This window comes from Cyclopterus lumpus, chromosome 17, assembly GCF_009769545.1.
Source record: "Cyclopterus lumpus isolate fCycLum1 chromosome 17, fCycLum1.pri, whole genome shotgun sequence".
Lineage (NCBI taxonomy): Eukaryota > Metazoa > Chordata > Actinopteri > Perciformes > Cyclopteridae > Cyclopterus > Cyclopterus lumpus.
Window position 1 is genome coordinate 17535580 of NC_046982.1, and position 19272 is coordinate 17554851.

Sequence of the window (19272 nt, forward strand, 5' to 3'; positions counted from 1 at the left end):
AAAAAAATGGCAACACACCAAAAGTAGGATTGGAACCCACGCGGCCTTGTGTCCATTGCACTTGTGAAATATTTCGGTAATTGCTTATAAGTTGTTAAAAGAAATGTCTCGTGAATTTATTTTTTCGAAACTTATCCAGCAGATTTCTGTTCTTCTCGGAGTCAGGTTTAAATCCAACCTTCCATACAAGTAGTACAGGATTATGCGCAGAAGTCGTAGTAAAGTGGAAACTGTCAAATATACCAGGAGTGGGGTTCAAACCCACAAGGTCATCTGCCCATTGGGTCTTAAGTCCAACGCCTTAACCACTCGGCCATCCTGGTGCTGATTTGTACTCATTGAATCATGTCAATCAAAAAATGTCCGTTGTGAATCACTCTCACCAAAAAAATGGCAACACACCAAAAGTAGGATTGGAACCCACGTGGCCTTGTGTCCATCGCACTTGTGAAATATGTCGGTAATTGCTTATAAGTTGTTAAAAGACATATCTTGTGTATTTATTTTTTCGATTCTTATACAGCAGAATTCTGTTCTTCTCGGAGACAGGTTTAAATCCAACCTTGCATACAAGTAGTACAGGATTATGCGCAGAAATCGTAGTAAAGTGGAAACTGTCAAATATACCAGGAGTGGGGTTCGAACCCACGAGGGCATCTGCCCATTGGAGCTTAAGTCCAACGCCTTAACCACTCGGCCATCCTGGTGATGTTTTGTACTTATTGAATCATGTCAATCAAAAAATGTCCGTTGTGAATCACTCTCATCAAAAATATTGCATCACACCAAAAGTAGGATTGGAACCCACGTGGCCTTGTGTCCATTGCACTTGTGAAATATTTCGGTAATTGCTTATAAGTTGTTAAAAGAAATATCTTGTGTATTTATTTTTTCGAAACTTATCCAGCAGATTTCTGTTCTTCTCGGAGACAGGTTTAAATCCAACCTTCCATACAAGTAGTACAGGATTATGCCCAGAAGTCGGAGTAAAGTGGAAACTGTCAAATATACCAGGAGTGGGGTTCGAACCCACGAGGGCATCTGCCCATTGGGTCTTAAGTCCAACGCCGTAACCACTCGGCCTTCCTGGTGCTGATTTGTACTTATTGAATCATGTCAATCAAAAAATGTCCGTTGTGAATCACTCTCACCAAAAAAATGGCAAGACACCAAAAGTAGGATTGGAACCCACGCGGCCTTGTGTCCATTGCACTTGTTAAATATTTCTGTATTTGCTTATTATTTGTTAAAAGACATATCTTGCGTATTTATTTTTTCGATTCTTATACAGCAGAATTCTGTTCTTCTCGGAGACAGGTTTAAATCCAACCTTGCATATAAGTAGTACAGGATTATGCGCAGAAGTCGTAGTAAAGTGGAAACTGTCAAATATACCAGGAGTGGGGTTCAAACACACGAGGGCATCTGCCCATTGGGTCTTAAGTCCAACGCCTTAACCACTCGGCCATCCTGGTGATGATTTGTACTTATTTAATCATGTCAATCAAAAAATGTCCGTTGTGAATCACTCTCATCAAAAATATTGCAACACACCAAAAGTAGGATTGGAACCCACGTGGCCTTGTGTCCATTGCACTTGTGACATTTTTCTGTATTTGCTTATTATTTGTTAAAAGAAATATCTCTCTGCATTTATTATTATATATACCAGGAATGGGGTTCGAACCCACGAGGGCATCTGCCCATTGGGTCTTAAGTCCAACGCCTTAACCATTCGGCCATCCTGGTGCTGATTTGTACTTATTGAATCATGTCAATCAAAAATGTCCGTTGTGAATCACTCTCACCAAAAAAATGGCAACACACCAAAAGTAGGATTGGAACCCACGTGGCCTTGTGTCCATTGCACTTGTGAAATATTTCGGTAATTGCTTATAAGTTGTTAAAAGAAATATCTCGTGAATTTATTTTTTCGAAACTTATCCAGCAGATTTCTGTTCTTCTCGGAGACAGGTTTAAATCCAACCTTCCATACAAGTAGTACAGGATTATGCCCAGAAGTCGGAGTAAAGTGGAAACTGTCAAATATACCAGGAGTGGGGTTCGAACCCACAAGGGCATCTGCCCATTGGGTCTTAAGTCCAACGCCTTAACCACTCGGCCATCCTGGTGCTGATTTCTACTTGTTGAATCATGTCAATCAAAAAATGTCCGTTGTGAATCACTCTCACCAAAAAAATGGCAAGACACCAAAAGTAGGATTGGAACCCACGCGGCCTTGTGTCCATTGCACTTGTTAAATATTTCTGTAATTGCTTATTATTTGTTAAAAGAAATATCTCTCTGCATTTATTATTATATATACCAGGAGTGGGGTTCGAACCCACGAGGGCATCTGCCCATTGGGTCTTAAGTCCAACGCCTTAACCACTCGGCCATCCTGGTGATGTTTTGTACTTATTGAATCATGTCAATCAAAAAATGTCCGTTGTGAATCACTCTCATCAAAAATATTGCATCACACCAAAAGTAGGATTGGAACCCACGTGGCCTTGTGTCCATTGCACTTGTGAAATATTTCGGTAATTGCTTATAAGTTGTTAAAAGAAATATCTTGTGTATTTATTTTTTCGAAACTTATCCAGCAGATTTCTGTTCTTCTCGGAGACAGGTTTAAATCCAACCTTCCATACAAGTAGTACAGGATTATGCCCAGAAGTCGGAGTAAAGTGGAAACTGTCAAATATACCAGGAGTGGGGTTCGAACCCACGAGGGCATCTGCCCATTGGGTCTTAAGTCCAACGCCGTAACCACTCGGCCTTCCTGGTGCTGATTTGTACTTATTGAATCATGTCAATCAAAAAATGTCCGTTGTGAATCACTCTCACCAAAAAAATGGCAAGACACCAAAAGTAGGATTGGAACCCACGTGGCCTTGTGTCCATTGCACTTGTGACATTTTTCTGTATTTGCTTATTATTTGTTAAAAGAAATATCTCTCTGCATTTATTATTATATATACCAGGATTGGGGTTCGAACCCACGAGGGCATCTGCCCATTGGGTCTTAAGTCCAACGCCTTAACCATTCGGCCATCCTGGTGCTGATTTGTACTTATTGAATCATGTCAATCAAAAATGTCCGTTGTGAATCACTCTCACCAAAAAAATGGCAACACACCAAAAGTAGGATTGGAACCCACGTGGCCTTGTGTCCATTGCACTTGTGAAATATTTCGGTAATTGCTTATAAGTTGTTAAAAGAAATATCTCGTGAATTTATTTTTTCGAAACTTATCCAGCAGATTTCTGTTCTTCTCGGAGTCAGGTTTAAATCCAACCTTCCATACAAGTAGTACAGGATTATGCGCAGAAGTCGTAGTAAAGTGGAAACTGTCAAATATACCAGGAGTGGGGTTCGAACCCACGAGGGCATCTGCCCATTGGGTCTTAAGTCCAACGCCTTAACCACTCGGCCATCCTGGTGCTGATTTCTACTTATTGAATCATGTCAATCAAAAAATGTCCGTTGTGAATCACTCTCACCAAAAAAATGGCAACACACCAAAAGTAGGATTGGAACCCACGCGGCCTTGTGTCCATTGCACTTGTTAAATATTTCTGTAATTGCTTATTATTTGTTAAAAGAAATATCTCTCTGCATTTATTATTATATATACCAGGAGTGGGGTTCGAACCCACGAGGGCATCTGCCCATTGGGTCTTAAGTCCAACGCCTTAACCACTCGGCCATCCTGGTGATGATGTGTACTTATTGAATCATGTCAATCAAAAAATGTCCGTTGTGAATCACTCTCATCAAAAATATTGCATCACACCAAAAGTAGGATTGGAACCCACGTGGCCTTGTGTCCATTGCACTTGTGAAATATTTCGGTAATTGCTTATAAGTTGTTAAAGGAAATATCTTGCGTATTTATTTTTTCAAAACTTATCCAGCAGATTTCTGTTCTTCTCTGAGTCAGGTTTAAATCCAACCTTCCATACAAGTAGTACAGGATTATGCGCAGAAGTCGTAGTAAAGTGGAAACTGTCAAATATACCAGGAGTGGGGTTCAAACCCACAAGGTCATCTGCCCATTGGGTCTTAAGTCCAACGCCTTAACCACTCGGCCATCCTGGTGCTGATTTGTACTCATTGAATCATGTCAATCAAAAAATGTCCGTTGTGAATCACTCTCACCAAAAAAATGGCAACACACCAAAAGTAGGATTGGAACCCACGTGGCCTTGTGTCCATCGCACTTGTGAAATATGTCGGTAATTGCTTATAAGTTGTTAAAAGACATATCTTGTGTATTTATTTTTTCGATTCTTATACAGCAGAATTCTGTTCTTCTCGGAGACAGGTTTAAATCCAACCTTCCATACAAGTAGTACAGGATTATGCCCAGAAGTCGGAGTAAAGTGGAAACTGTCAATTATACCAGGAGTGGGGTTCGAACCCACGAGGGCATCTGCCCATTGGATCTTGAGTCCAACGCCTTAACCACTCGGCCATCCTGGTGCTGATTTGTACTTATTAAATGATGCCAATCAAAAAATGTCCGTTGTGAATCACTCTCACCAAAAAAATGGCAACACACCAAAAGTAGGATTGGAACCCACGCGGCCTTGTGTCCATTGCACTTGTGAAATATTTCGGTAATTGCTTATAAGTTGTTAAAAGAAATGTCTCGTGAATTTATTTTTTCGAAACTTATCCAGCAGATTTCTGTTCTTCTCGGAGTCAGGTTTAAATCCAACCTTCCATACAAGTAGTACAGGATTATGCGCAGAAGTCGTAGTAAAGTGGAAACTGTCAAATATACCAGGAGTGGGGTTCAAACCCACAAGGTCATCTGCCCATTGGGTCTTAAGTCCAACGCCTTAACCACTCGGCCATCCTGGTGCTGATTTGTACTCATTGAATCATGTCAATCAAAAAATGTCCGTTGTGAATCACTCTCACCAAAAAAATGGCAACACACCAAAAGTAGGATTGGAACCCACGTGGCCTTGTGTCCATCGCACTTGTGAAATATGTCGGTAATTGCTTATAAGTTGTTAAAAGACATATCTTGTGTATTTATTTTTTCGATTCTTATACAGCAGAATTCTGTTCTTCTCGGAGACAGGTTTAAATCCAACCTTGCATACAAGTAGTACAGGATTATGCGCAGAAATCGTAGTAAAGTGGAAACTGTCAAATATACCAGGAGTGGGGTTCGAACCCACGAGGGCATCTGCCCATTGGAGCTTAAGTCCAACGCCTTAACCACTCGGCCATCCTGGTGATGTTTTGTACTTATTGAATCATGTCAATCAAAAAATGTCCGTTGTGAATCACTCTCATCAAAAATATTGCATCACACCAAAAGTAGGATTGGAACCCACGTGGCCTTGTGTCCATTGCACTTGTGAAATATTTCGGTAATTGCTTATAAGTTGTTAAAAGAAATATCTTGTGTATTTATTTTTTCGAAACTTATCCAGCAGATTTCTGTTCTTCTCGGAGACAGGTTTAAATCCAACCTTCCATACAAGTAGTACAGGATTATGCCCAGAAGTCGGAGTAAAGTGGAAACTGTCAAATATACCAGGAGTGGGGTTCGAACCCACGAGGGCATCTGCCCATTGGGTCTTAAGTCCAACGCCGTAACCACTCGGCCTTCCTGGTGCTGATTTGTACTTATTGAATCATGTCAATCAAAAAATGTCCGTTGTGAATCACTCTCACCAAAAAAATGGCAAGACACCAAAAGTAGGATTGGAACCCACGCGGCCTTGTGTCCATTGCACTTGTTAAATATTTCTGTATTTGCTTATTATTTGTTAAAAGACATATCTTGCGTATTTATTTTTTCGATTCTTATACAGCAGAATTCTGTTCTTCTCGGAGACAGGTTTAAATCCAACCTTGCATATAAGTAGTACAGGATTATGCGCAGAAGTCGTAGTAAAGTGGAAACTGTCAAATATACCAGGAGTGGGGTTCAAACACACGAGGGCATCTGCCCATTGGGTCTTAAGTCCAACGCCTTAACCACTCGGCCATCCTGGTGATGATTTGTACTTATTTAATCATGTCAATCAAAAAATGTCCGTTGTGAATCACTCTCATCAAAAATATTGCAACACACCAAAAGTAGGATTGGAACCCACGTGGCCTTGTGTCCATTGCACTTGTGACATTTTTCTGTATTTGCTTATTATTTGTTAAAAGAAATATCTCTCTGCATTTATTATTATATATACCAGGAATGGGGTTCGAACCCACGAGGGCATCTGCCCATTGGGTCTTAAGTCCAACGCCTTAACCATTCGGCCATCCTGGTGCTGATTTGTACTTATTGAATCATGTCAATCAAAAATGTCCGTTGTGAATCACTCTCACCAAAAAAATGGCAACACACCAAAAGTAGGATTGGAACCCACGTGGCCTTGTGTCCATTGCACTTGTGAAATATTTCGGTAATTGCTTATAAGTTGTTAAAAGAAATATCTCGTGAATTTATTTTTTCGAAACTTATCCAGCAGATTTCTGTTCTTCTCGGAGACAGGTTTAAATCCAACCTTCCATACAAGTAGTACAGGATTATGCCCAGAAGTCGGAGTAAAGTGGAAACTGTCAAATATACCAGGAGTGGGGTTCGAACCCACAAGGGCATCTGCCCATTGGGTCTTAAGTCCAACGCCTTAACCACTCGGCCATCCTGGTGCTGATTTCTACTTGTTGAATCATGTCAATCAAAAAATGTCCGTTGTGAATCACTCTCACCAAAAAAATGGCAAGACACCAAAAGTAGGATTGGAACCCACGCGGCCTTGTGTCCATTGCACTTGTTAAATATTTCTGTAATTGCTTATTATTTGTTAAAAGAAATATCTCTCTGCATTTATTATTATATATACCAGGAGTGGGGTTCGAACCCACGAGGGCATCTGCCCATTGGGTCTTAAGTCCAACGCCTTAACCACTCGGCCATCCTGGTGATGTTTTGTACTTATTGAATCATGTCAATCAAAAAATGTCCGTTGTGAATCACTCTCATCAAAAATATTGCATCACACCAAAAGTAGGATTGGAACCCACGTGGCCTTGTGTCCATTGCACTTGTGAAATATTTCGGTAATTGCTTATAAGTTGTTAAAAGAAATATCTTGTGTATTTATTTTTTCGAAACTTATCCAGCAGATTTCTGTTCTTCTCGGAGACAGGTTTAAATCCAACCTTCCATACAAGTAGTACAGGATTATGCCCAGAAGTCGGAGTAAAGTGGAAACTGTCAAATATACCAGGAGTGGGGTTCGAACCCACGAGGGCATCTGCCCATTGGGTCTTAAGTCCAACGCCGTAACCACTCGGCCTTCCTGGTGCTGATTTGTACTTATTGAATCATGTCAATCAAAAAATGTCCGTTGTGAATCACTCTCACCAAAAAAATGGCAAGACACCAAAAGTAGGATTGGAACCCACGCGGCCTTGTGTCCATTGCACTTGTTAAATATTTCTGTATTTGCTTATTATTTGTTAAAAGACATATCTTGCGTATTTATTTTTTCGATTCTTATACAGCAGAATTCTGTTCTTCTCGGAGACAGGTTTAAATCCAACCTTGCATATAAGTAGTACAGGATTATGCGCAGAAGTCGTAGTAAAGTGGAAACTGTCAAATATACCAGGAGTGGGGTTCAAACACACGAGGGCATCTGCCCATTGGGTCTTAAGTCCAACGCCTTAACCACTCGGCCATCCTGGTGATGATTTGTACTTATTTAATCATGTCAATCAAAAAATGTCCGTTGTGAATCACTCTCATCAAAAATATTGCAACACACCAAAAGTAGGATTGGAACCCACGTGGCCTTGTGTCCATTGCACTTGTGACATTTTTCTGTATTTGCTTATTATTTGTTAAAAGATATATCTCTCTGCATTTATTATTATATATACCAGGAGTGGGGTTCGAACCCACGAGGGCATCTGCCCATTGGATCTTGAGTCCAACGCCTTAACCACTCGGCCATCCTGGTGCTGATTTGTACTTATTAAATGATGCCAATCAAAAAATGTCCGTTGTGAATCACTCTCACCAAAAAAATGGCAACACACCAAAAGTAGGATTGGAACCCACGCGGCCTTGTGTCCATTGCACTTGTGACATTTTTCTGTATTTGCTTATTATTTGTTAAAAGAAATATCTCTCTGCATTTATTATTATATATACCAGGAATGGGGTTCGAACCCACGAGGGCATCTGCCCATTGGGTCTTAAGTCCAACGCCTTAACCATTCGGCCATCCTGGTGCTGATTTGTACTTATTGAATCATGTCAATCAAAAATGTCCGTTGTGAATCACTCTCACCAAAAAAATGGCAACACACCAAAAGTAGGATTGGAACCCACGTGGCCTTGTGTCCATTGCACTTGTGAAATATTTCGGTAATTGCTTATAAGTTGTTAAAAGAAATATCTCGTGAATTTATTTTTTCGAAACTTATCCAGCAGATTTCTGTTCTTCTCGGAGTCAGGTTTAAATCCAACCTTCCATACAAGTAGTACAGGATTATGCGCAGAAGTCGTAGTAAAGTGGAAACTGTCAAATATACCAGGAGTGGGGTTCGAACCCACGAGGGCATCTGCCCATTGGGTCTTAAGTCCAACGCCTTAACCACTCGGCCATCCTGGTGCTGATTTCTACTTATTGAATCATGTCAATCAAAAAATGTCCGTTGTGAATCACTCTCACCAAAAAAATGGCAACACACCAAAAGTAGGATTGGAACCCACGCGGCCTTGTGTCCATTGCACTTGTTAAATATTTCTGTAATTGCTTATTATTTGTTAAAAGAAATATCTCTCTGCATTTATTATTATATATACCAGGAGTGGGGTTCGAACCCACGAGGGCATCTGCCCATTGGGTCTTAAGTCCAACGCCTTAACCACTCGGCCATCCTGGTGATGATGTGTACTTATTGAATCATGTCAATCAAAAAATGTCCGTTGTGAATCACTCTCATCAAAAATATTGCATCACACCAAAAGTAGGATTGGAACCCACGTGGCCTTGTGTCCATTGCACTTGTGAAATATTTCGGTAATTGCTTATAAGTTGTTAAAGGAAATATCTTGCGTATTTATTTTTTCAAAACTTATCCAGCAGATTTCTGTTCTTCTCTGAGTCAGGTTTAAATCCAACCTTCCATACAAGTAGTACAGGATTATGCGCAGAAGTCGTAGTAAAGTGGAAACTGTCAAATATACCAGGAGTGGGGTTCAAACCCACAAGGTCATCTGCCCATTGGGTCTTAAGTCCAACGCCTTAACCACTCGGCCATCCTGGTGCTGATTTGTACTCATTGAATCATGTCAATCAAAAAATGTCCGTTGTGAATCACTCTCACCAAAAAAATGGCAACACACCAAAAGTAGGATTGGAACCCACGTGGCCTTGTGTCCATCGCACTTGTGAAATATGTCGGTAATTGCTTATAAGTTGTTAAAAGACATATCTTGTGTATTTATTTTTTCGATTCTTATACAGCAGAATTCTGTTCTTCTCGGAGACAGGTTTAAATCCAACCTTGCATACAAGTAGTACAGGATTATGCGCAGAAATCGTAGTAAAGTGGAAACTGTCAAATATACCAGGAGTGGGGTTCGAACCCACGAGGGCATCTGCCCATTGGAGCTTAAGTCCAACGCCTTAACCACTCGGCCATCCTGGTGATGTTTTGTACTTATTGAATCATGTCAATCAAAAAATGTCCGTTGTGAATCACTCTCATCAAAAATATTGCATCACACCAAAAGTAGGATTGGAACCCACGTGGCCTTGTGTCCATTGCACTTGTGAAATATTTCGGTAATTGCTTATAAGTTGTTAAAAGAAATATCTTGTGTATTTATTTTTTCGAAACTTATCCAGCAGATTTCTGTTCTTCTCGGAGACAGGTTTAAATCCAACCTTCCATACAAGTAGTACAGGATTATGCCCAGAAGTCGGAGTAAAGTGGAAACTGTCAAATATACCAGGAGTGGGGTTCGAACCCACGAGGGCATCTGCCCATTGGGTCTTAAGTCCAACGCCGTAACCACTCGGCCTTCCTGGTGCTGATTTGTACTTATTGAATCATGTCAATCAAAAAATGTCCGTTGTGAATCACTCTCACCAAAAAAATGGCAAGACACCAAAAGTAGGATTGGAACCCACGCGGCCTTGTGTCCATTGCACTTGTTAAATATTTCTGTATTTGCTTATTATTTGTTAAAAGACATATCTTGCGTATTTATTTTTTCGATTCTTATACAGCAGAATTCTGTTCTTCTCGGAGACAGGTTTAAATCCAACCTTGCATATAAGTAGTACAGGATTATGCGCAGAAGTCGTAGTAAAGTGGAAACTGTCAAATATACCAGGAGTGGGGTTCAAACACACGAGGGCATCTGCCCATTGGGTCTTAAGTCCAACGCCTTAACCACTCGGCCATCCTGGTGATGATTTGTACTTATTTAATCATGTCAATCAAAAAATGTCCGTTGTGAATCACTCTCATCAAAAATATTGCAACACACCAAAAGTAGGATTGGAACCCACGTGGCCTTGTGTCCATTGCACTTGTGAAATATTTCGGTAATTGCTTATAAGTTGTTAAAAGAAATATCTCGTGAATTTATTTTTTCGAAACTTATCCAGCAGATTTCTGTTCTTCTCGGAGTCAGGTTTAAATCCAACCTTCCATACAAGTAGTACAGGATTATGCGCAGAAGTCGTAGTAAAGTGGAAACTGTCAAATATACCAGGAGTGGGGTTCGAACCCACGAGGGCATCTGCCCATTGGGTCTTAAGTCCAACGCCTTAACCACTCGGCCATCCTGGTGCTGATTTCTACTTATTGAATCATGTCAATCAAAAAATGTCCGTTGTGAATCACTCTCACCAAAAAAATGGCAACACACCAAAAGTAGGATTGGAACCCACGCGGCCTTGTGTCCATTGCACTTGTTAAATATTTCTGTAATTGCTTATTATTTGTTAAAAGAAATATCTCTCTGCATTTATTATTATATATACCAGGAGTGGGGTTCGAACCCACGAGGGCATCTGCCCATTGGGTCTTAAGTCCAACGCCTTAACCACTCGGCCATCCTGGTGATGATGTGTACTTATTGAATCATGTCAATCAAAAAATGTCCGTTGTGAATCACTCTCATCAAAAATATTGCATCACACCAAAAGTAGGATTGGAACCCACGTGGCCTTGTGTCCATTGCACTTGTGAAATATTTCGGTAATTGCTTATAAGTTGTTAAAGGAAATATCTTGCGTATTTATTTTTTCAAAACTTATCCAGCAGATTTCTGTTCTTCTCTGAGTCAGGTTTAAATCCAACCTTCCATACAAGTAGTACAGGATTATGCGCAGAAGTCGTAGTAAAGTGGAAACTGTCAAATATACCAGGAGTGGGGTTCAAACCCACAAGGTCATCTGCCCATTGGGTCTTAAGTCCAACGCCTTAACCACTCGGCCATCCTGGTGCTGATTTGTACTCATTGAATCATGTCAATCAAAAAATGTCCGTTGTGAATCACTCTCACCAAAAAAATGGCAACACACCAAAAGTAGGATTGGAACCCACGTGGCCTTGTGTCCATCGCACTTGTGAAATATGTCGGTAATTGCTTATAAGTTGTTAAAAGACATATCTTGTGTATTTATTTTTTCGATTCTTATACAGCAGAATTCTGTTCTTCTCGGAGACAGGTTTAAATCCAACCTTGCATACAAGTAGTACAGGATTATGCGCAGAAATCGTAGTAAAGTGGAAACTGTCAAATATACCAGGAGTGGGGTTCGAACCCACGAGGGCATCTGCCCATTGGGTCTTAAGTCCAACGCCTTAACCACTCGGCCATCCTGGTGCTGATTTCTACTTGTTGAATCATGTCAATCAAAAAATGTCCGTTGTGAATCACTCTCACCAAAAAAATGGCAACACACCAAAAGTAGGATTGGAACCCACGCGGCCTTGTGTCCATTGCACTTGTTAAATATTTCTGTAATTGCTTATTATTTGTTAAAAGAAATATCTCTCTGCATTTATTATTATATATACCAGGAGTGGGGTTCGAACCCACGAGGGCATCTGCCCATTGGGTCTTAAGTCCAACGCCTTAACCACTCGGCCATCCTGGTGATGATTTGTACTTATTGAATCATGTCAATCAAAAAATGTCCGTTGTGAATCACTCTCATCAAAAATATTGCATCACACCAAAAGTAGGATTGGAACCCACGTGGCCTTGTGTCCATTGCACTTGTGAAATATTTCGGTAATTGCTTATAAGTTGTTAAAAGAAATATCTTGTGTATTTATTTTTTCGAAACTTATCCAGCAGATTTCTCTTCTTCTCGGAGACAGGTTTAAATCCAACCTTCCATACAAGTAGTACAGGATTATGCGCAGAAGTCGTAGTAAAGTGGAAACTGTCAAATATACCAGGAGTGGGGTTCGAACCCACGAGGGCATCTGCCCATTGGAGCTTAAGTCCAACGCCTTAACCACTCGGCCATCCTGGTGATGATTTGTACTTATTGAATCATGTCAATCAAAAAATGTCCGTTGTGAATCACTCTCACCAAAAAAATGGCAACACACCAAAAGTAGGATTGGAACCCACGTGGCCTTGTGTCCATCGCACTTGTGAAATATGTCGGTGATTGCTTATAAGTTGTGAAAAGACATATCTTGCGTATTTATTTTTTCGATTCTTATACAGCAGAATTCTGTTCTTCTCGGAGACAGGTTTAAATCCAACCTTGCATACAAGTAGTACAGGATTATGCGCAGAAGTCGTAGTAAAGTGGAAACTGTCAAATATACCAGGAGTGGGGTTCGAACCCACGAGGGCATCTGCCCATTGGAGCTTAAGTCCAACGCCTTAACCACTCGGCCATCCTGGTGATGATTTGTACTTATTGAATCATGTCAATCAAAAAATGTCCGTTGTGAATCACTCTCACCAAAAATATGGCAACACACCAAAAGTAGGATTGGAACCCACGTGGCCTTGTGTCCATTGCACTTGTGAAATATTTCGGTAATTGCTTGTTGTTAAAAGAAATATCTCGTGTATTTATTTTTTCGAAACTTATCCAGCAGATTTCTCTTCTTCTCGGAGACAGGTTTAAATCCAACCTTCCATACAAGTAGTACAGGATTATGCGCAGAAGTCGGAGTAAAGTGGAAACTGTCAAATATACCAGGAGTGGGGTTCGAACCCACGAGGGCATCTGCCCATTGGATCTTGAGTCCAACGCCGTAACCACTCGGCCTTCCTGGTGCTGATTTGTACTTATTAAATGATGCCAATCAAAAAATGTCCGTTGTGAATCACTCTCACCAAAAAAATGGCAACACACCAAAAGTAGGATTGGAACCCACGCGTCCTTGTGTCCATTGCACTTGTGACATTTTTCTGTAATTGCTTATTATTTGTTAAAAGAAATATCTCCCTGCATTTATTATTATATATACCAGGAGTGGGGTTCGAACCCACGAGGGCATCTGCCCATTGGATCTTGAGTCCAACGCCTTAACCACTAGGCCATCCTTTGCTGATTTGTACTTATTAAATGATGCCAATCAAAAAATGTCCGTTGTGAATCACTCTCACCAAAAAAATGGCAACACACATTGTGAAATATTTCAGTAATTGCTTATAATTTGTTAAAAGAAATATCTCTCTGTAATTATTATGATGTCAATCAAAAAATGTTCATTGTGAATCACTCACAAAAAATGGCAACACTTAGTTATAAGTTGTTAAAAGAAGTACGTTATCTGCAAGACTCCAGTGCACTCTTAGAGTAAAGCAGCGTTGAGATAAATGGAGGTAAAAGTCACTGTGTAGCAGGGCGACAGGCCGCTGAGACAGCACTTTTATCTAAATACAAGGGAGAGCCTGCAGATTCTGCACAGTCTGCGGTTTTCTATGCAATATTCCACCATGTGTTTTGAGCAAATACACTCAATTACTTTCATATGTTTATGCAAGTAAGTACACTCTTAAAACATGTACGTAAGAATGTAAAGGCGGATAAAAAACACGACCAACCGCGTGTGTGTGTGTGTGTGTGTGTGTGTGTTTGTGTGTCTCAAACCTCCCGGAGGTGCCAACTGGTCTTGCAACAGATGGAAAGCAACCAGTGTGGATAAAAAATCAATTAAAAATGAAACACTGTTACTCATCATCGCCCGTCGTCCTATGTCTTTTTCTCCGGAGAATGAGGTTACAGGATGTCTTGATATATATATAAAAACATCCTGTGACCTCATTCTGGTGAGAAAAATATATATATATGGTGGTGTACCAAAGACGTGTGAGCTGAGCTGTGTTGTTCAAAAAGTGTCGGTGTTAATGTCGATAGTTTTCTTTTTTTTTAACGTGCAAAAAGGTTTTGAGGCCTCGGCCTCTGGGATTTCTATCACCACGAACTAACAGACTCGTGAACGAATAGAACATGAGGGGAGAAATAAATTGATCATATTAAGTCCCGTTACAGATGTGATACAATATAACAAACGAAGTGAGGTTGCTCGACTGTCGGGGGTGAAATGTTCGACGACTCGCCCGTCGACATCGCTCACAAATGTGTACATTTCTCTACATTTCAAGTAGTTTCTTCAGTAGCACAGTAACGGGTTCTTTTCTCTGGTCGCAGACTCAAACGATCGGATTCTTGTTGGCATTTTGGCCGGTTTTCTTCTCTTTTTTGGGGGGGAGGGAAAAATGTATCCTACAATGTGGTTGTGTGGCGTTTGCTTGCTCTTCCTCTCTGTCGCATAAGTTTTCCAAAAAATGACATTGGCGTTCTTTACTCCCACAACCAGTAAACATGTTCATCGTCTGCAGAGAAAGATTAAAATACACAAAATACAGTATCCAATTTATATTTTTACTTTCAGTGCTAAATAGGTGAATTTCGCTGCACCCCCACCCCCTGTCCATCGCCTGCCTCCCACACAGGACTGATTGTCATGGTCATGATGGTTACAGTAGAATGTAATATATTTATCTATAAATAGCAGGCGGAGCTGTGTTCATAACGCTTCAACAAGCAGCCCTTTGAAAGAGAAGCTCGGCACAATCTGCTGCTGAGAAGAAGTGATAGAAGAAGTTTACATTCAGCGGAAAACTTCCTTTTTTAAATAAAATGAAATTAATCTTTTGATCTCGCCGGGGGACCTTGAAAGCTGTTTCAAATGAAAGTTCAGCAGGAGACTTCCCAAAAACGTTATAAATAAACCAATATTAAGAATGTAAGATGTTCTGTTTGACGTTCTGTTCCTAAATAACCTTGAAGAGCTTCGGCTGAAAGATTTTTCATCCCGAGAAAATGGAAAAGCTGCATTTCATGAGAGGCTCATTTAGTTTAACAAACTAGTTTTCTCTTTGAAAGGTAGTGAAGTCTGAAAGCATATCGTGCCCCCAATCATGGCTATATTTATAAAATGAAGCAGGAAGGGCTGAGCAGGAGATTATCAGTCAAAGCCCTTTCATTGCTTTGAAATGCTCTCTAATACCTTCATTATAACCACAGCAAGGCAAACGTTATGCAACAGTTATTTCACCAAGACCCCCCCCCCAAATTTTACCCAAACGGCAATCTCAACAGGTGTGTCTTGAGCAGATTTTTAAAGTTTCTGTCAGTGAAACAACCAGGTCGTTTCACAACCAGCCAGTTAAACGCGCAACCACCATACGATATCCGGTGGATTCCCAGAATGCATTTCGGTCAATGCATTTGGTTATTTTTCCTCTTTTGCTCTCCACATGGAAGTGTTTTCCTGCATGCTGCCAAAGCCTGCTGAAATGTGATTGGTCGATAATGCTCGGACTACAAAGGTAAACTAGTACAAATCAGAGGCCAAACAATCGTGTCCCGTTGCCTTCAGGTTGTGCATTCATATTTTGATATCTGTTTTTTAAGCAGGTAATAGAGCCAACATTTAACTGTAAAGTTATTGTTACAGTTTGTTGCTTCTACCTTTGTGGTATTCTAGGATCAATACGATGCTGTGAACCATGCAAATGCTATAATCAAACCCTCCCTGATATTTTTATAGCACCTTTTAAATTAAAAACATAACTCTCAGTTCACTGTGGATGTTTTGTTTTTTTTAGCTCAACACAAATGTCCAGGATGAAATTTTGTGATTGGGCTTAATGACAAAATCAGTGTATTCAATTTAATTTGGATCCAAAAGAACCATGTGTGCAAATACAGTTTAGTTGAAGAGCGACTACTGTCTGTGCTGTAAGATGAAGGTGAATCAGCTAAAATATAATTGGAGATTTCATATAAAATGTTAACTCCTCCCGACACTAAAAGATAAACATTGTATTTTGCTTTCTGCTTCATTTGTGTTGATTGGCTGCAGATCCAGGAATATTAAATATAAAATATATAAAAGCTGTTTCTAAAATGTTACGTTACCACGACAAGCAAATAAATCAACCACCATAAAATGTATTCCAATGTTGCTTAATTTCTCTCTCTCTCTCTCTTTGTCTCCCTCTCTCTCTCTCGCTCTCTCTCTCTCTATCTCTCTCTCTTTGTCTCCCCCCCTCTCTTTCTCTCTCTCGCTCTCTCTCTCTCTCTCAGGTGTTCTCCCAGTCGTTGTGAACATGGCGGCCGCTGCAGTCAGTCCTGGACCGTCTTCCACTGTAACTGCTCTGAGAGCGGCTACAGCGGCGCGACCTGCCACAGCTGTGAGTCACACATCAGCACACGACCACCAGTCTGAGTGAAGAAATACACAGATAGACCGAGACGAGGGGGAAACAGGACTATTTAAAACTCAGAGGCAGAACAACCTCGGAGACAAAAATACAATTAGATGAAACATATGGTGGTATATGAACCCATTAAAACATATTTAACACAGCAAACAAAGATTATGAAGGTTTCAGAGAGACTTCCCTCTCTGCTCAGGTATATTTGATGTATTCTTTCCAGTGGTTATAGTATCATAAAAGATGTTTGCATGTGAGAGATATTATGCAGGTCAATGAGACTGTGGCTGTGACTAAACTGCCAAATACTGAATGAATGAATTAACCCCAGCGGTGAGGTGCCGATTCCCTCGAGTCAATTCCTTGAAACCAAAGGAGGAGAGTTTCTCTTCACGCTTCGCCCCCTGGTCGCATTTTTATTGCTGGTCGCATTATCTGTGGAAACCTTTTTCTAACCACAACTGAGGAAATGTGATGAATAAAAGGCCTTTGGGCTGTGGTGGGAAGAAGAGCGATAAACAGGTGAGCAGAGTGTGGGAACCTTGAGATATGGATTTGGACTGGAAAGGCTTGATTCTTTGATTGCAGAAGATGCTCTGGTGTGTGTGTGTGCGAGAGGCCGAGAGAGGAGGGAGGAAGACTCATGCAGACAGAGAGGAAGAGGCAGAGCTGATAAAGGTCTACAGTTGTATTTATTGGGTCTCTGTACTCCCATCAGTCATTACTGTCCTCTCCAGTTGGATTAATCGTTACTTTACGGGACGCTGGCTGCAGAAATAAAACTGAAGATGATTGTCTTCACTCTGGTTATGAGACAGTGATTCAATGGCGGCAGCACCTCCTCCACGGTGTGTAGTCCTCCTCCCCTCACGGCTCCCGCGTGCGTCCGCCAGCCGACGTGTTGACGTGATTCATGTTGAGCTGATCTCATTATTTTCCCTCCCAGCTGAGTACGAGCAGTCCTGTGAGGCGTACAAACACAAGGGCAACACATCGGGACACTTTTATATCGACGTGGACGGCAGCGGACCAATCAGACCGCAGCTAGTCTACTGCAACATGACAGGTGACACACACACACACACACACACACACACACTGTCCCTCATCCTTCTATCATTGCTCAATGTTTTTTTTATGATTAACATTTACATAATTGTAAATCATGATGCTTCTCTCATCACATTCTGCACTTCATCTCCCATCGCCGCTTTTTCTTGTCATGTCATTTGTTTTAATCATATGAATATGAAAAATAAAGTCTCACTGCTTCATGCAATTTGTGTACGTATATACATCTTAATAGTGATCATATCTTTTTTTCTCCCACTTTCACTCAACTTCAAACTTTTTTTATTTAGTTAATCCTCATTTAGATGGGGGTGGGAGTAGAAAGTCCATCCTCATTACAAGCCTCTTAGTAGACTGAGAAATCAAATAACAAGAGACAAGAGGATACATATTAAAAAAATTGTCTTGTTTATAGTTTTATATATATATAATGATATATGATATATATATACTGTGTATATATATATATGTATATATATATATATATATATATATATATATATAAAATATCTTGTTATGTATATATAACAATTGGTCTTTTTTTGTTTTTTTTGCCGGGAGTTAGAGGAAAATATTGATACCACTTTCATGCCTGTTCTCTAAATAGAGATCTAGAGCCAGAGGAGATTAGCTTAGCATAAAGAAATCAAGACTCCATATATGGATGTATTATATATTATAATTATAAAATAATATAAATATGTATATTTATATATGGGTTAATCAGTGTGCTTGACTTGAAGCTGTATTTTTGGGCTAGCTGTTTCCCTCTGCTTCCAGTCTTTGCGCTAAGCTAAGCTAACCAACTCTGACTTCACATGGTGGAGTGGTATAACTCTTTGTATCTAACTCTTGGTAAGATGGATAATATTGATTATTTCTCTTTGCACAGAATGGGTAATGGTGTAGTTGCAAAGGCAGATGTATGATACAACATTTATGGAAAACAAGAAAGAATAATTAACAAATTCAAATCAATCAATAGCAGTAATGTATCCGTAATAAGAGTCACTCTATCCCCCACCAGAGGAGAACACATGGATGGTGATCCAGCACAACAACACAGAGCGGACCAGAGTCCGGCCGTCTCCAGGTGTAGACCAGCACTCGGTTCACTTTGACTACTCCACGGAAGAGGAGCAGCTGTTGGTCGTCATCAGCCAATCGAAGCACTGCGAACAGGAGCTGTCCTACCACTGCAGGAAGTCCCGCCTCCTCAACACGCCAGGTAAAGCCTCATCAGGAAAGTTGCTGGATGTATCCTCATGTGTTTTTCTTCATGGGGCAACACTGGTCTTATGCTGTCAGACTGTTGTCAGAGTTGCTCACCTGGAACAGCTCGCCAGCCAAGTAATAACTCTCGTAACTTTGAAGGAATAGTTTGACATTTTGGGAGATAGGATTGCTTGCTTTCTGGCGTAGAGCTGGATGA

General features: G+C 40.5%; 36 non-coding genes and 1 pseudogene across 36 annotated transcripts; 1 reads left to right on the forward strand and 36 right to left on the reverse strand.

Moving 5' to 3' along the window:
* LOC117746380 overlaps positions 1 to 19272 on the forward strand; it is a 144657-nt pseudogene that overhangs the window by 99307 nt on the left and 26078 nt on the right.
* Positions 241 to 323, reverse strand: trnal-uaa. The gene has a single exon. It is a non-coding gene; the product is annotated as a tRNA-Leu (tRNA).
* trnal-uaa lies at positions 625 to 707 on the reverse strand. The gene has a single exon. It is a non-coding gene; the product is annotated as a tRNA-Leu (tRNA).
* trnal-uaa lies at positions 1009 to 1091 on the reverse strand. The gene has a single exon. It is a non-coding gene; the product is annotated as a tRNA-Leu (tRNA).
* Positions 1393 to 1475, reverse strand: trnal-uaa. Its single transcript has one exon. It is a non-coding gene; the product is annotated as a tRNA-Leu (tRNA).
* trnal-uaa lies at positions 1667 to 1749 on the reverse strand. Its single transcript has one exon. It is a non-coding gene; the product is annotated as a tRNA-Leu (tRNA).
* On the reverse strand, positions 2050 to 2132 carry trnal-uaa. The gene has a single exon. It is a non-coding gene; the product is annotated as a tRNA-Leu (tRNA).
* trnal-uaa lies at positions 2324 to 2406 on the reverse strand. The gene has a single exon. It is a non-coding gene; the product is annotated as a tRNA-Leu (tRNA).
* On the reverse strand, positions 2708 to 2790 carry trnal-uaa. The gene has a single exon. It is a non-coding gene; the product is annotated as a tRNA-Leu (tRNA).
* On the reverse strand, positions 2982 to 3064 carry trnal-uaa. Its single transcript has one exon. It is a non-coding gene; the product is annotated as a tRNA-Leu (tRNA).
* On the reverse strand, positions 3365 to 3447 carry trnal-uaa. Its single transcript has one exon. It is a non-coding gene; the product is annotated as a tRNA-Leu (tRNA).
* On the reverse strand, positions 3639 to 3721 carry trnal-uaa. Its single transcript has one exon. It is a non-coding gene; the product is annotated as a tRNA-Leu (tRNA).
* On the reverse strand, positions 4023 to 4105 carry trnal-uaa. The gene has a single exon. It is a non-coding gene; the product is annotated as a tRNA-Leu (tRNA).
* Positions 4407 to 4489, reverse strand: trnal-caa. The gene has a single exon. It is a non-coding gene; the product is annotated as a tRNA-Leu (tRNA).
* On the reverse strand, positions 5175 to 5257 carry trnal-uaa. Its single transcript has one exon. It is a non-coding gene; the product is annotated as a tRNA-Leu (tRNA).
* trnal-uaa lies at positions 5559 to 5641 on the reverse strand. The gene has a single exon. It is a non-coding gene; the product is annotated as a tRNA-Leu (tRNA).
* trnal-uaa lies at positions 5943 to 6025 on the reverse strand. The gene has a single exon. It is a non-coding gene; the product is annotated as a tRNA-Leu (tRNA).
* On the reverse strand, positions 6217 to 6299 carry trnal-uaa. The gene has a single exon. It is a non-coding gene; the product is annotated as a tRNA-Leu (tRNA).
* On the reverse strand, positions 6600 to 6682 carry trnal-uaa. Its single transcript has one exon. It is a non-coding gene; the product is annotated as a tRNA-Leu (tRNA).
* trnal-uaa lies at positions 6874 to 6956 on the reverse strand. The gene has a single exon. It is a non-coding gene; the product is annotated as a tRNA-Leu (tRNA).
* On the reverse strand, positions 7258 to 7340 carry trnal-uaa. The gene has a single exon. It is a non-coding gene; the product is annotated as a tRNA-Leu (tRNA).
* Positions 7642 to 7724, reverse strand: trnal-uaa. Its single transcript has one exon. It is a non-coding gene; the product is annotated as a tRNA-Leu (tRNA).
* On the reverse strand, positions 7916 to 7998 carry trnal-caa. The gene has a single exon. It is a non-coding gene; the product is annotated as a tRNA-Leu (tRNA).
* On the reverse strand, positions 8190 to 8272 carry trnal-uaa. Its single transcript has one exon. It is a non-coding gene; the product is annotated as a tRNA-Leu (tRNA).
* On the reverse strand, positions 8573 to 8655 carry trnal-uaa. Its single transcript has one exon. It is a non-coding gene; the product is annotated as a tRNA-Leu (tRNA).
* On the reverse strand, positions 8847 to 8929 carry trnal-uaa. Its single transcript has one exon. It is a non-coding gene; the product is annotated as a tRNA-Leu (tRNA).
* Positions 9615 to 9697, reverse strand: trnal-uaa. The gene has a single exon. It is a non-coding gene; the product is annotated as a tRNA-Leu (tRNA).
* trnal-uaa lies at positions 9999 to 10081 on the reverse strand. Its single transcript has one exon. It is a non-coding gene; the product is annotated as a tRNA-Leu (tRNA).
* On the reverse strand, positions 10383 to 10465 carry trnal-uaa. Its single transcript has one exon. It is a non-coding gene; the product is annotated as a tRNA-Leu (tRNA).
* trnal-uaa lies at positions 10767 to 10849 on the reverse strand. The gene has a single exon. It is a non-coding gene; the product is annotated as a tRNA-Leu (tRNA).
* Positions 11041 to 11123, reverse strand: trnal-uaa. Its single transcript has one exon. It is a non-coding gene; the product is annotated as a tRNA-Leu (tRNA).
* On the reverse strand, positions 11809 to 11891 carry trnal-uaa. Its single transcript has one exon. It is a non-coding gene; the product is annotated as a tRNA-Leu (tRNA).
* trnal-uaa lies at positions 12083 to 12165 on the reverse strand. The gene has a single exon. It is a non-coding gene; the product is annotated as a tRNA-Leu (tRNA).
* On the reverse strand, positions 12467 to 12549 carry trnal-uaa. The gene has a single exon. It is a non-coding gene; the product is annotated as a tRNA-Leu (tRNA).
* On the reverse strand, positions 12851 to 12933 carry trnal-uaa. Its single transcript has one exon. It is a non-coding gene; the product is annotated as a tRNA-Leu (tRNA).
* On the reverse strand, positions 13231 to 13313 carry trnal-caa. Its single transcript has one exon. It is a non-coding gene; the product is annotated as a tRNA-Leu (tRNA).
* On the reverse strand, positions 13505 to 13587 carry trnal-caa. Its single transcript has one exon. It is a non-coding gene; the product is annotated as a tRNA-Leu (tRNA).